Source organism: Hippichthys cyanospilos, chromosome 14, assembly GCF_059441005.1.
Source record: "Hippichthys cyanospilos isolate Australia breed blue-spotted pipefish chromosome 14, RoL_Hcya_1.0, whole genome shotgun sequence".
Taxonomy (NCBI): Eukaryota; Metazoa; Chordata; class Actinopteri; order Syngnathiformes; family Syngnathidae; genus Hippichthys; species Hippichthys cyanospilos.
Window position 1 is genome coordinate 19,444,985 of NC_142382.1, and position 15,307 is coordinate 19,460,291.

Consider the following 15,307-nt stretch of genomic DNA (forward strand, 5'->3'; position numbering starts at 1 on the left):
GAGTTTTCAAAGTTTTAATAATATAACTTAACAATAATAATATAACTTTCTTCCCAAACGGTGCCTGTGACAGGGCAGTAAAACGGTAGCAACATGGTAGTAACACGCTAGCAACGTGGTAGCAACACGCTAGCAGCATGGTAGCAACACGCTAGTAACACAGTATAACAGGTCTGGTAAAACAGGTCCGGTAAAAGAACATACTGGTAAAAATCACGGTAAGCCGTCTTCATCTTCCTCCTTTGAACTGAAGCCTGTGACAGGGCAGTAAAATGGTAGCAACATGGTAGCAACACGCTAGCAACAGGGTAGCAACACGCTAGCAGCATGGTAGCAACACGCTAATTACACAGTATAACAGGTCTGGTAAAACAGGTCTGGTAAAAGAACATACTGGTAAAAATCACGGTAAGCCGTCTTCATCTTCCTCCTTTGAATTGAAGCCATCAAAGTCATCTTCCTCAGTGTCGGAATGAAACTGTTATATAAGACGTCGTCACACACTCCCTCAGCCTCTCCTTCGTTGTCACTGTGCCCTCCTCTCCAACACGCAGCAGACCGGCTTTTCGGAACCCGTTGGTGATGGTGATTTTTTTGACGCTCCCCTACGCTGTCAGGATCCACTTGTGAAAAAGTTGCCTTTCGCATGCGGCCAGTTTTAGTGAAAGATTTCTCGCCGCTGGTCATCCAATTCTCCCATTCAACACGGAGCGCCACTTTAAATGCACGATTCACACTAATGTCAAGCAGCTGCAAATACTTTGTTGTGCCCCCAGGAATCACAGCTGGAATGGAGTTTGTCCTGCGTCATATGCCTTTCTTTTTGCATTTTCCATGATGAGGGTATGTTCACGCTAATTTAATTTATGCACAAGACAGGAAATTGCACTCTTCCTCGACGCATATATTCCACCGGTCTTAATCTTACCTTTTCTACTCGAGCGCCCCTAGCGGCCGTTAGAAAAATTACATAAATTGGCCGCATCACTGAATAAGCCGCAGGGTTGAAAAAAGTAGCGGCTTATAGTCCGGAATTTACGGTATATTATTTTTATCAAATGCACTTATTTTATTAGGATAAAGAATACATTTTTCGTCATTATTCATACCTGTTCAATTATGAGATGAGCTGGTGTGCCTGCTGCAGTGTATGATTTTGTGGTGATCAGTGTTGGGAGTAATACATTACATTATTGGAATTATTGTTATGCATTACTTTTTGCTGTAAAGCGGTAGTGTAATGCACTACACACATAAAAACATAGTAACATTTTACTTGGTACAATTGAAAGTGACGCAAGGCATTACAATGCATTTTTAACCTGAAAGTGGTGGGGTTTTTTTTCCCTAAATTTGCCCAAATCATCGCGAGATGGAGGAAAAATACATCCACAAGATGGACATGCACCCATTATTTTAAGTTCATCAGAGATTAAGACAGGAACAATAGAATAGTTAGGTGCACTTTGGGGTGACACCTAAAGAGCTGTTCACTTCGCCAAATAGCACTAGTAAGATGACAAAACATTGAGAGCGAAGCCATAGTAACGTGAAGTTAACCAAAAGAAAACACATGGAGTATTGAGTGGGAATAAAACAAAGCAGACAAAATGATTTTTCTCTTGCTCAGGGATGCCACTTCCAGCTCAAGAGATTAGGAGACTTGTGGTGAGGTATGTTGTGCTTAGAAGATGTGGTGCTGCTTTCCACAGCGGATTCGCCAGCATTTTGAAACTAGCTATATTGACAAGATAAGCTAACACTAATTTTCACTGTACATTTGCTGGTCTATAAAAATCTGTGGTCAATATGTGTCAAGATGAAGCCTACAAAAATTCATGTTAAACAGTACCTTAAACACAATAACGATGATGTAGGCTAGCTGCTAACGTTAGCCCCACCAATACAATCCATTTTTCAAACATCTATCCCTAACCTAACCCTAACCTTAACATTGAAATTATGGAATGCACAAACAGTTTTTTTTCTAAAGCATTAACAATGCATCACTATGTCGTGAAGCTAAATAATAAAGGGATTAAAATACCAAAAAAATATTTTGTATCTTGTCTTTAAAGCTTTACAATATTGTATAATACAGACATTTTTAGGCTTAACTCTACTGGATGTATAATGAGCATAACGAGCTTCATTTGGAATGGCAAATCCATATTTCCAGTTGTGTTGTTATGGGTATGTTTTGGCAGTTGAGAGTAATATAAAAGTAATGCAACTGTAGTGTAATGCCTTACATTTTAAATATAGTAATATTGTAACTCATTACTCTGAAATGACAGTAATAAGTAATAAATAATGCATTACCATTTTAAAGTAACTTGCCCAAAACTGGTGGTGACATCAAGCTATGCGCACAAGACTTTCTCATTCTTGTTCCTGATGTGGCCAAGCTGTTATAAATCCTCTCCCTACATTTCTAATGATCAAAGCAATGAAACTTATTTACAGTAGTTGGGTCATACTATGTTAATGAATCAATTGTAAAAATATAGGTTTTGGGCTTGTGTCTTGGTTCGCCCCTCGTCAAAATAATTGACCTGCTTTGCCAGACATTGCGTGTTGCATACAATTCTTGTCCACAGTAAAATATTTCAATAATACAGTGAACTCTCTTTATATTGTGGTTCAAGTTTCATGGTTTAACTATATCGCCCCTTTTACTGTAATATTAAAAATGAATTGAAAAAAAATCAGATTTTTTTTTTCTTTTTAAAAAAAAACCTCCATTTCCTATCATACCCCTTTTCTCTGGGTTCGTTTTGCTGTCATCTGATTGGTACAGTAACATCAACCTAGCGAGCTGATTGGCCGAGACACCTGTACTATATAATGTAGCATTCGAGCTTGCAGTGTGCGCATCTCACTCTCTACTCAACACTTGCGCCTCGTGACTACTTGTTAGATTTGTTTGCTTGTAACGCCCTAGAAATGTCTCCTAAATGTCCTGCATCTTCTAAGTCATCTAGTCCAGTGGTCCCCAACCTTATTCTCAACACGGAACTGGTCAAAGCTTAAGAAACTAATGGGAGCCCTTAGCTTGCTTGGGTCTCGAAAATACTTTTGAAGTTGCCACCTCAAACATTTACATGAATTACATTAATGAATTCAATCATATATCTGAATTACTAATCTTATTCATTTCAATACAAAATGTTAATTAGATGCAAAGAATACTTATCGATGCAAAACCTTTGCACATATTAACATATACATACCAAACCTATTTAAAATTTTGAGGATAAGAACATTACCTATTATCCACAGTCACAAGTTGGTGGGGATATTATCATAAATGACATCATTTTTTTACAAAGAAAGTACAATTTAAAGACACATGGGCCACATTTCACAGGGAGACAAAACGACATGTGTGTCACTGACTGCTCTCAAATAAAGCCCCACCACCACATTCGTGGCGCCAAAAAACAAAGATCAAGCCAAACAAAGCACAAATGAATGAACTGTTCAAAGATAAACTGAATCATTTCCAAAACATCATTAATTAGGGTGTGGCCCACACGGCCTGGAACTAGTTGATCCAGGGACCGGTACTGGGCCGCAGACTGGAGGTTGGGGACTTCTGATCTATTGGACAGGAAAAGTATAGGAAGATGAGTGTGAGTGTGAGCCTATCGGCGTGAATATAGTATCACGATGTACCTGACCAACATTGAAATTGTTCTGAATAAGCTGAAGCAACAGAAGCCGAATGCAAGTTGGACATAAATTGTGGCCTAATTCGTGCACAACTATGCAGGCTTCACATCCAACCAAGTCCACCTCTTGGTCATGGATGATTCCATGAGACTGGCCTGGCTGCTAGCTACTGAATGCCAGCTACGGAAAGCTTCTCCAACATGACATCAGACGTCAATAACGGGCACAACGGAGGTCAGTTCAGGCTCACAAGATCGCCGCTAACATGGTGAGATCGATCAAGTTCAGTAACCATGTCCATGGAGAGTCAAATGGCATTTAAAGGCATTTTGTTTAAGAAGAAGCAGCGCAAGCATCTCCACATCACAACCCTGTCAGAACCTCCAGCAGAAGTCAAGTCATAAGGGAGCGTGTGCGAGAGAAAGAATGAAAATTCAAAGTTTTACTGAACATATTATATTTCACTTTTATGTATGTGCAATGTCTGTAAGGGAGCAAATCTTACTTCATGGAATCACTGGGGATTTCTGGTCCCAATAAATGCGTTGAGGGACCACTGTAATTGTAAAGAATAACGCTAACTGCTTCAACTATCTTTGCCGATCACACGTTATTTTCAAAACCGTAACCCCACAACAAACAAAGGTTCACTTGAGTCATTGTCACTGTATTTCATATGACCATACATCAGCAAGTTTGTGACCAAATTCTGTGCGGTGGAAAGGGAGAGAGAGAGGGCGGTGGGAGAGAGTGTGTGAGAGAGCGAGAGAGAGAGAGAGAGAGAGAGAGAGAGGAGAGTGAGAGAGAGGACTGGGCGAAAGAGTTGATAATCTCCTGTAGTGTGTTGGTGTGCATGGACAAGACATTGTTGTCTTGCAGTGTCATCTTGTGGTTTTTCTGCATTTGTTGAAGCGCATGTGCCTTTTACGGAATTTTGGGATTAGATACATGCTTGTGTGTCACCAAAAAAACAAAAAGTTAAAAAACTAAAAAGCACGAGTGACACAGACATTTGTTTTTAATCTGAATAGACTTGACATCGTGATTCACCATGTTGTTTGGTGATGTCTGCAGCTCAGAATTGTTGATGCGACACTGTGCAAGATTTCGACCGTTTTTCATTAAAAAGGAATGAATTGAATGATTATAAATTTCAAAAGCTTGAAAATAAATGTGACCAACATACGGTGTTCCCAAAGTACAAATGAAAAAAAAAATCTTACATCTAGTTATCATTAAATTATATTACAATGGTAAATGCAGCACTTCCTGCTGTTCGTAATGAAAAACTGTCAAATCTTACACAGTGTCCCATTAAGTGGTTATACGTACTCAACTGAACCAACCATCTTTTTCCTGTTATTTGGGTGGTATATTTTAAAAAGAGAACAGCTATGGTTTGGTCATGATTAAACATCATGTTATTAGGATGGAGGTAATACTTTTTTTTGTATAATAGAAAATGGCAGTTAAAATGTATTTACTGTAATTTCTATGGTTCAGTAGTCTAAATATCATCATCATCATCAACATTTTTTATATTTCTTCATATTTATAGGTAGATCTGTTTGTGTAAACATGAATGATAGATTTATTTGTGAAACTACAATTTAACAAGTGTCCTTTTTACTTTTTCTGTTTGTTTTTTATTTCAGTGAACAATGTGAAGTTGCCTATGCAGACCAACGGACAGGCAGGCAGTCAGACAAATAAAAGCAGACCGACAGAAGAGCGTTATCTTCCAAAATTCTGTTGGTGAAAGGTAATCATTGCTTCAAGGTATCCAAATGAGTGTTATTGTTGGGGGCATCATTATATGGTTGTTTAAATTTGAACCAGATATTTAAACCAGATGACCAACAACAATGAAGCACAGAAGGAATTGAGTCATGCTCCAAAATAAATAAATAAATAAATAACATGTGTGACACCATAAAACGTAGTGCAGTAAAATACAAATGGCAGCCCGGCTGCAGCTTGAGACTAGCAGACAGGCTAAGTCTTGATTGATCACAGACTGTGATGTTTGACTTCATGAGTCATTTATCTGCAACGCTGCTGTTGTAAAATACAAAGTGCTCTGGTGATCAAACTACAAAAGCAGCAAGCCAACTGCTGATGTTGATGATGTCATGGTTTTTAGAGCAGGAAGAAACACTTAGACCATTAGATTTTAGTGAAAAAACTGCACAGCTGACATATCCCCTCAGCTAAAATGTATGTGTTTGAGTAGTCTAAGTAATGCATGTTCATAGTTTCAAGAATAATTTGGATATCCTCAATAAAAAAAGGGCCTGGTTCTTTTTTATGGAACAAGTCTTGATTTAGAGTATAGAAGAGTTATTTACCTTTTGGTCCTAAGTTCTTTCTGAAAGGGGCGCTGCAGCGCCTGGCCGTGGGACGTGGAGGACGACTGCCCAGGCTCAGCTTGAGACTCGGGGGCCAACTGCAATGCAGCAACTAGAAACTCAAAGAGCAGCAGCAGCACCATGACTAAGGGATTCGAGGGCAGCAGCAGCGCTGGGCCTAGTGATTCGGAGAGCCGTGGCAGTGACTTTGGCCTGTGGCTAAGAGAATGACTGCAGTGGCCCGGCCTATGGCTGGCCTATGGCGCGGAGGGCGACAGCAGCGGCTCGGCCTGTGGCTTGGAGGGCGACTGCAGCGGCTCGGCCCGGGGCTCGGAGAGCGACTGCAGCGGCTCGGCCCAGGGCTCAGAGGGCGACTGCAGCAGCTCGTAGAGCGACTGTAGTGCCATGACTGAGGACTTAGGAGACGTGTGCCGTGCCTGGACTGGGGACTTGGGAGAAGTGAGCTGTGCCTGGACTTGGGGAGTCGGATGCCGACTACAAGCACAGTTGTCCGGGACCAGAATGTCGAGCCGCCGGGGCGTACGTTCCAGATTGTCCAGCTGTGGAGGCGCAGTGTCTGCAATTTCCAGCTGTGAGGGCGCAGGATCCAGAATGTCCAGCTGCGGGAGTGCAGGGACAGGGATGTTCAGTCGCAGGGGCACAGGGACGCTCAGTTGCCAGAGCGCATGGACCGGGACGCACTGTTGCTGGGGAGCTGGGACAGGAGCGCACTGTTGCCAGGAAGGTGAGACAAGGACCTCCAGCTTGTCTGACTGGAGACTAGGGACAGGAGCAGTAGCCACATCAGCCTGTCGCCTGGAGGGTTGGGAAACACCGAAAATGCGAGGAGTAGAGGTCACGGCATACAAGGGGTGCATAATCGAAGTCAAAACAGAACGGTGGGATGCAAAACAACTCAAATTGGAAAGGGAACTGTCAATATCTAAATCAAAATCATCATTGTCCGACTTGGAAGAGCACGGGCTAGGAAAAAAAATTTAAAAAAATCTGTGTCTGAATCAAAATCTTCGGAAGGAAAACGACTTGGGTAAACCAAATCAGGACCAGAATTGGAATGAAACAAAAGGGGGTAAATCATTTAAGTCAGAAAATTGGTAATCTAGTGTATTGTGAGGTCTGGTGATTGCGGGTGCTCAGGCGTGCTTTCAGTGGGAATGTAATCTTCCAAGCCAGAAAAATCAGAGTTGCGAAAAACGTGTGGGGGCAAGACAGCAAGATATAGCAGCTCAGATGGATCAAGAGGGAACATCGAAAGGAGAGATGTGAAGGAAAGAGACTGGACTCACACGGGGGGACAAGGATAAGCGACTGGCTGATGACGTTGACTGGCAGAGTGCGTTGACTGGTGGAACACGTAGGTGGGAGCTACCTGCAGGGTCCCTTGTTGGGGTCATTCTGTCATGGTGGGGCATGAAACGTAGAGGCGAGGAAGGAAGGGGACAAAGTCGGGAGATGATGTGCTCAAAACAAGATGGCAAAAAATGAGGGCGAAGACCCGAACAAGACTCGAAAGGAAAACCAGACGAAACCAGACTAATTCGGGAAAAACGCAACAGCTGGACGGGAAACAGAAGGCAGAGGAAACCGACTGGAGGAAAACAACGGGACGGGGACACGCAGACGAGTGGAACAAATCATTCTGCAACAAATAAGTCTGCGACAGACAAACCCGAGGAAAACAGAACATGAACCCAAAAAGAGGTAAACAGAAACCTAACAAAACAGAAACCCGAAAGCTCACAACATCAAAAAACAACTAACCCAAACAGACATGACAGTTGTTGTATCTGGCATGACGCCTTTGCTGACGTTTTCATTTGTGTTTGGTGGGTGAACTCAAATGCATAGAATAAATAGTGCACAACTGATCATTGTGCACAGTTGTGAAACTTGTGCTGCCTGTCCCCCACCTTCTTTTATTTATGACTGGCATACAAACCTTCTATTTCCTCTTTATTTTCCGTTTTTATTTGCTATTGGCATACAAACCAGAAACTGGCTCGGCTGCACATAAAACACAAATTGACATCCAAGACATGATTTTGAATTATCTTGGAGGTTTTCCTCTTTTGCTTTCCATAACTAAGGAAAAAATGACGGCCTCCATCTAAGCGGTTGTTTCCAAATTGAGATTTTGTTGATTTGGTCACCAGACCTTTGTGATTATGTGTCCTTGAGCAAGGGACTGAACCCCCAGTTTTTTTTATGGAAAGTAAGTAAGTAAATAGTGTAGTCACTGTAAATTGCTTTGAGTTCATTGGAAGATTTTAAGGTAGAAAAGCATGATGTATAAGTTCCTTTTACCATCATTATTTTCTCTCTGGTTTTTCTGTTGAGATGCCACTCGTCCTAAAATCGTGCACAGTTCAGCAAAGCTGCTAAAAACATAATATTTTGCACTATCATGCTCAAATGCATACAGTACAGTTTCTTCCACTCTATATACTCCATAATATGCACAGAATGTTACTCAGATCAATTTTTAGTGGTTTATTATTACATTTCTTATTGCTCTATTACTGTTTTTTCTTTTTAATTGCTACTTCAATATTTGCTCGATTGTGGAATACAGTCTGCTCAGGCAAATGAAGAATAAGAATTTCATTATGTAGTACAGTCAGCCCCCTGCTTACGAGCATCCTGATTTGCGAACATTCCGCCTTACGAGCGTGGATCAGGGAGAATTTTGTCCTCCGCTTACGAGCAAACCTCTCGTCTTGCGAGCATTCGACAAACCAGCCATTGAGTATGTAGAAATGTTCTCGCCTAACTGCGTCAATATATTCAGCAGTTGCGTCATCTACAATCATTAATAGTTACTTATGGCGGTAACGTGAACGCTATTGGTCTTACAATCTCACACTGACTGTCTCACTCACGGTGTCTAAATATATTACCATTTAAGTGTAGTGTTTGTACAGCTAAAGGGAAAAACAGCTGACATGAAATTAAATGTGCCGATTGCAGGACAAAGAATTGTCATTGGTTTAAATGTGTGTTTTTTTTTAATTAATTGTCAATACATTCCAACCGTTTAAAAAAAAGTGCGAATAATTATCAGTCAGTCAAGGAGACGCCAATATGCTATTGGTCGATTAAGGTCACCCGGTCTCACTCACGGAGATGCTATTGGCCGGCGTCACACGTCAATCACAGAAATGCCGATATGCTATTGGCCGAACGCCTTTATCTAGCTTGATGGGACAGGATGGAAGGAAGTAGACAAAATGAGTGAAAAACGGAATGTTTTGAAGACTTTGCAAACTTTATCTGTTAGACATAGCTTCTAAAATTACTAGCAGCGGTAAAGGAAGAAATAAGAGGATGATGTTTTAGTATCTCCGTGATTTGCACCATGACTGAAAGAGTTACTGTAACACTGTAAGACCAATAGCCTATATGCGTTGCTGTATTAACTCAAGAGGTTAATCTCTGCACCCTATTACGGGTGATGATACAGCGCCATATAATGGTTGCTAGACAAGATTGCATGTCAGGTTAGTCGGCGATCTCCCGATATGCATCGGGACAGCGTCATTGTTGCATTTTTGTGAGTTGTAACCAAAGGTGAACTGACGCTCGAACAAGCCATAAGTGTGCTGCCTAGTAAATGCAACACACACAACCACCTCTCCGCTTCCACCGTGCTCAATTCACGTCGGGAAAAACAGTTGACATGAAATTAAGTGTGCCGATTGCAGGACAAAAAATCGTCACAGATTTAAATGTGTTTTAATCAATAAGATGTCAATACATTCCAACCGTTTAAAAAAAAAGTGCAAATAATTATCAGTCAGTCAAGGAGACGCCAATATGCTATTGGTCGATTAAGGTCACCCGGTCTCACTCACGGAGATGCTATTGGCCGGTGTCACACGTCAATCACAGAAGTGCCGATATGCTATTGGCCGAACGCCTTTATCTAGCTTGATGGCACAGCTGGTTGGGATGGAAGGAAGTAGAGAAAACCCTGACTGAAAAAGTTACTTTGACACTGTAAGACCAATAGCATATCTGATTTACCGTATTGACTTAGAGCATTCATCTCTGCTCATCTCTGCTTATCTCAGCACAAGTCACGTCTTTTCAAAGGTAAAAGTCATTTATCCTTTGAATTTGTTAATTAATGCAACTGTACAGCAGATTATGTCACTTAATATTAATTTATGTATACAGCGTGATGATTTTACCTAAGGCTTCTGTGCGCGTTGCACGCACTCACGAATTAACATGGGTTTGGATTGCCCGCTATACGAGCAATTCGAGATACGAGCGTAGCCGCTGAACGGATTAAGTTCGTAACCCGGGGGCCCACTGTATTACCATGCATATGACAGTCAAACTCTTGAACTACTATATATATATATATATATATATATATATATATATATATATATATATATATATATATATATATATATATATATATATATATACACACACACACATACAAACACACCCACACACACACCAACGTATGTACTGTACATACAGTATATGTATAAAACACACCCATACATAGAGTATTCAGTGTTCCCTTGCTACTTCGTGCTACTTCGTGCTACTACGAGGAGTGCCTGTGGCATGTGTATTTACAGTTTAGTCATCTGTTTGCCATGCAGGCAATATAGTTTTTTTTTTTTTTTAATGGAAAAAAAAACGGAACCACTGAAGGCACGAAAGAGGAAGCACGGAGGAAGCACTATGTGACTCTTTGTGAGTCATATGTGACCAACAAACAAATGAGTAAAAACAATACTATTTTAATTTCAAACTGATATTATTGATAGATTTCCATAAAGTGTTATGTTGAAATTGATACCCTTGTCAATATCTCATCTAAAATGAACCAAATGTGTACATTTTCATGCTAAATGCTATTTCAAGATGTCACCAGGTGAAGAAACGCATGTTTTAAAACAAATGTTGAAAACAAGAACAGAAAATACATTTTTAGAAGAGTATAAATGGAAAAAAAAGGCTCCCAGTCATACTGGGTTTCTGAACATCATGGTCAAGAAGAAAAACCTGCGTGAGGACCTGTGTTAGAATCTTGTGTGTGGCCACAGCAAGGGAAAAGCGTACCATTTCCGAGCAGTTTGGTCTCCCAGTGGCAACCATCCAGAGCATCATAAACAACCACATGAGGTTCAACACTGTTAAAAACCTTGGCAGTTATGGTAAGAATTGTAAGGTGTCTCTCAAACCTGCTAGGAAAGTATGCTGAGAGGTTAACGTCAACCATCAGACCCCAACTATGGCCCTAATAGAAAAACTTGAGCAGGCAGGAATGACTCTCAAGGTCTAGCATTGAGTGGCTCAGTAAGACAACCTAAAAAAAACTAAAAAAAAACATGTTGAGGCTTGTCTGGCTTTTGACAGAGGTCACTTCCAGCATGACTCTAGATTTTGGTTAATGAGTTATTTGGGCCTATGAATGCTGAGTAACTCTGGAGAAATAAAGGAGACGCTTATTGCCAAAAAATACAAACCCCTACTAACATGATAATAGGCATGATAATGACAATATAGTTTTATGGGAACGCTTCTCCTCCAGAGGCACAGGGAACCTTGTCATAGTAGGGGAAATTATAAAGGAAGGAGGATTACACCGCAATCCTTCACAAAAACCTGAAGGAGTCTGCCGAGAAACTCCAGCTCAGCCACAATTTGTCACGATATGGGCATAGCGAGTGGCATGGCGAGTGGAGTAGTGTGCAAGAGGATGGACCAAGAGTGCGAGGAAGCCAGAGGTCACAATGAATCAAAAGAACGAGAGGGCTAAACTAAACTTACGGGGAAGGGCAGCCGTGAGACTGGAGAACACAATGAACGAGACAGCGAGGAAATCATGGCATGGGGGGTGACCATTACAGTAATCCGACGACTGGCAGTGACAAACCTACAGCTTGAATCCACAACACTAATTACAAATAAGGCGAAACAGCTGGGAGAGAACAAGAGGCAGGGGAAGCTGATTGGGTGACAAGCAAGGGGCAGGAACACGCAGGCAACAGGTGGACGAAATCAAACTAACTGACAGGGAGGAGAGGCAGACGCGGTAAGGAAACAATCCTCTCTGAATATCTAAACAACCAAATTCGCCACAACTCAACCCACAAGAGAAGAAAAACCCAGGCAGAACGTGACACAATTGGATGGTCCAGAAAGACAATTAACCAAAAGAACTTGGAAGATGAGAAAGGTGGCTCAGAAACCCACCAACTTAATCCATCTTGAGGCCTTTGCCTGGGAACAATGGGCCAATGTTCTACAGGAGCAATGCAGAATGCTGGTTGACACATAAAGGAATGGTCTGCCGGTAGTAAAAAAAAAAAAAAAGGCTATGGTATTTCATTATGAAGACATTGGACTAGGATATGAATGATTTTGAACATAGCATTTTTTTGGTTTTCCATCAATGAAATACCTGTTGGATTTTCCGTTTCTCCAATTGTTTGTTGTTTTGATTCTTTTACTTGTTTGTCACATACAACTCATGAAGAAACTTGCATAAATGTAAAGGTTTTGTTACAAAAATGAAATAAAAAATCCTGGGGTATGAATAATTTAGGGAACAAGTGTGTATATATATATATATATATATATATATATATATATATATATATATATATATATATATATACACACACACACATATATATAATTACACATTTGTTTCATCTTCAGTTTATTTTTGTAATTTTGCATACACGCTGAATTTGTGTGCAGGGTAAGAACATTTCTACAAATAGAACCTGCCTACACTCCTTGGCGTTTAACTAGCTAAGTAACTAAGTATTTGAGGCGCGTATTTGAGCTTACTAACTAAGTATTTGAGGCGCACCAAGTGTCTTTTAAAACTCCATCTAAGTGCTTAAATGCACTAAATATTTTGAAAGAAGGGGATCTGTATTTGTGTTTTTTTTGTCAAATAAATAAACTTTCATGACCTCATGCTGGTTTTTGGAACTTATTTTACATTTTGTGAATTCTATTTGACACAGACTTGGCAATTGTGAATGCTTGGAACGGGACCAGACTGATCAACTCCTACTTTCTTTGAGTTATTGATTTAATTTTATTTTATTTTTTTAACGTAAACCAAATTGAAATATCTTGGGCAACAACAACAGGGATTTAAAAAATTGTCTGATTTTGATCTAGATTATACTTTTTGTACAACTTTGCTCAAATTACCAATAGAGTTGTAAACTCTAAGAAGGGGTGTCCAAGTCAACTGGAAATGAAAAAGATTAACTACAAGTCGAGGATTGAGTCCTGACTGATCAAAACTTAAAAAAAAAAAAAAAAAAAAAAGACCACACATAGTCTAGTGCAGGGGTCACTAACCTTTTTGAAACTGAGGGCTACTTCTTTGGTACTGAGTAATACGAAGGGCTACCAGTTTATGTGAAGACACCGATCATGTTTATGATTTTTCACAATAACTAAGGAACAGCTGTTGTAAATATGTACATCAAGTGTAATATGCAATGTTAATGTAATACCTGTCTAATTTTGTGTAAAATTCGTAAAAAAAAAACAAAAAACAAAAACACCAATGTTCTATCTCTTGTAGGCTTTTTGCACTACAGGCCAGCAGGTTACTCATGTGATCTTTGGGGGCAACCTGGTGCCCGCAGACACTATGTTGGTAACCCCTAGTCTAGTGAACCTAAGTGAACCCTGGTCTTTCTAATATAAACTTAAATCTGACTCATATTGTCATGGAAAACAATAACTGCCAATTTTGATGTTTAGTTTTACTGGTGGGCCGTCAGGGCAAACAAGGCCTTCTCTACTGGCCTAACATAACCTGACATCATTATCATAATAAACTATAATAATTATAATATCCATAATGAAAGTGAATTTCATATCAAATTCATTTTTATTAAACATGTATATGTAGTATATACATACGGTCTCAGTCACGGAGATGCGGATATGCTATTGGCCAGCGTCACGTCAATCACAGAAATGCCGATATGCTATTGGCCGAACGCCCTCATCTAGCTTGATGGCACGAGCTGGTTGGTGTGTTGTGAAGACTTTGCAAACTTTATCTGTTAGACATGGCTTCTAAAATTTCAAGTGGCGGTAAGGGAAGAAGTAAGAGGATGATGACAATAGAAACGAAGCAGGAGATAATAAAAAAAATACGCAGGAGGCGCACGCATAGTTAACCTTGCTAGTGAGTATGGCCGTAACCGCTCGACAATTATGGCGTTATATTTGTGCCACAATTACGCACGCGCGGAAAAAAAAATTGAGCGGAGAAAATCAAACTGAGCGAGCGAAAACAGATTTTGAGAGCAAGAAAAAAACTATTGAGCGCGTAATGATAAGAGTTTGAGCGCGCGCCGATGGAGTTTGAACACAGAAAAAGAAATTGCTCGCTCAAAATTCCTCTTTGCTCGCTCGGGATAGCCCTCTCTCGCTCAACATCTCGCTCTCGCTCGCGATACTCTCTCCCTCGCTCAACATCGCGTTTGCTCAACATCGAGCTCTCGCTCGCTCGAGTCGTCCTCTGCGCTCGCTCAGTTCTGTTCACGCGTTACGTTTGTGCCACAAAACCAGCCAATCAGAGCTTGTAAAAGCACTTTGATTGACACAGCTTAGTATCCAATGAGATTGCTTGTACGCTATCCGTTGACGCACTCTCGTTTGCCCTGTGTTCACCCGAAAAGGGCAAACGAGTGTGCGTCAACACGGACTTGGGCTGGAGAATTACTTTTAATATTATTATTATTACTGTATTGTATCATTTGACAGAAATACCTTGTTAGTTTTTGTACTTTAATAATATAAGCCCACCCCTCCCGCCTACGTCGATGTGACGCACTCTCGTTTGCTCGTTCCGGGTGAACACAACAAGCAATCTCATTGGATACAAAGCTGTCAATCAATGTGCTTTTACAAGCTCTGATTGGCTGGTATTGTGGCACAAATATAACACCATAGACAATCGCTACAATTCTCAAGAACAAGGAAGCTATTCAAGCAAGCAAGTCTTCTAAGGCAGTGGTCCCCAACCCCCGGTCCGGGGATCAACTGGTACCGGGCCGCGTGGGCTGCACCCGAAATGTTTTGGAAATTATTTATCTTAATGGTACGCGTGCACCGAACGCGAACGAGGCGAAAAAGCGGTGCGTTTTGTATTGTAGTCAATGGAGTTCGCGTGACTGGGCGCGAATGCACGTCGGGCGACAAGATGGACGCGAATGGAGCGACGCAAATGGCCACGCGCGGTCACGAGA

General features: G+C 40.8%; 2 long non-coding RNA genes across 2 annotated transcripts in view; one reads left to right on the top strand and one right to left on the bottom strand.

Annotated features, from left to right (window-relative positions):
• Positions 1–6,432, bottom strand: LOC148413247 (uncharacterized). Its single transcript, XR_015867783.1, has 2 exons — positions 6,024–6,432; positions 1–3,603 (listed from the first exon to the last, which is right to left on the bottom strand). It is a non-coding gene; the product is annotated as an uncharacterized LOC148413247 (long non-coding RNA).
• LOC148413248 (uncharacterized) overlaps positions 5,326–15,307 on the top strand; it is a 25,284-nt gene continuing 15,302 nt past the window's right edge. Inside the window, exon 1 of the long non-coding RNA XR_015867782.1 lies at positions 5,326–5,437. This is a non-coding gene — a long non-coding RNA (uncharacterized LOC148413248). The remainder of the gene's footprint in view (positions 5,438–15,307) is intronic.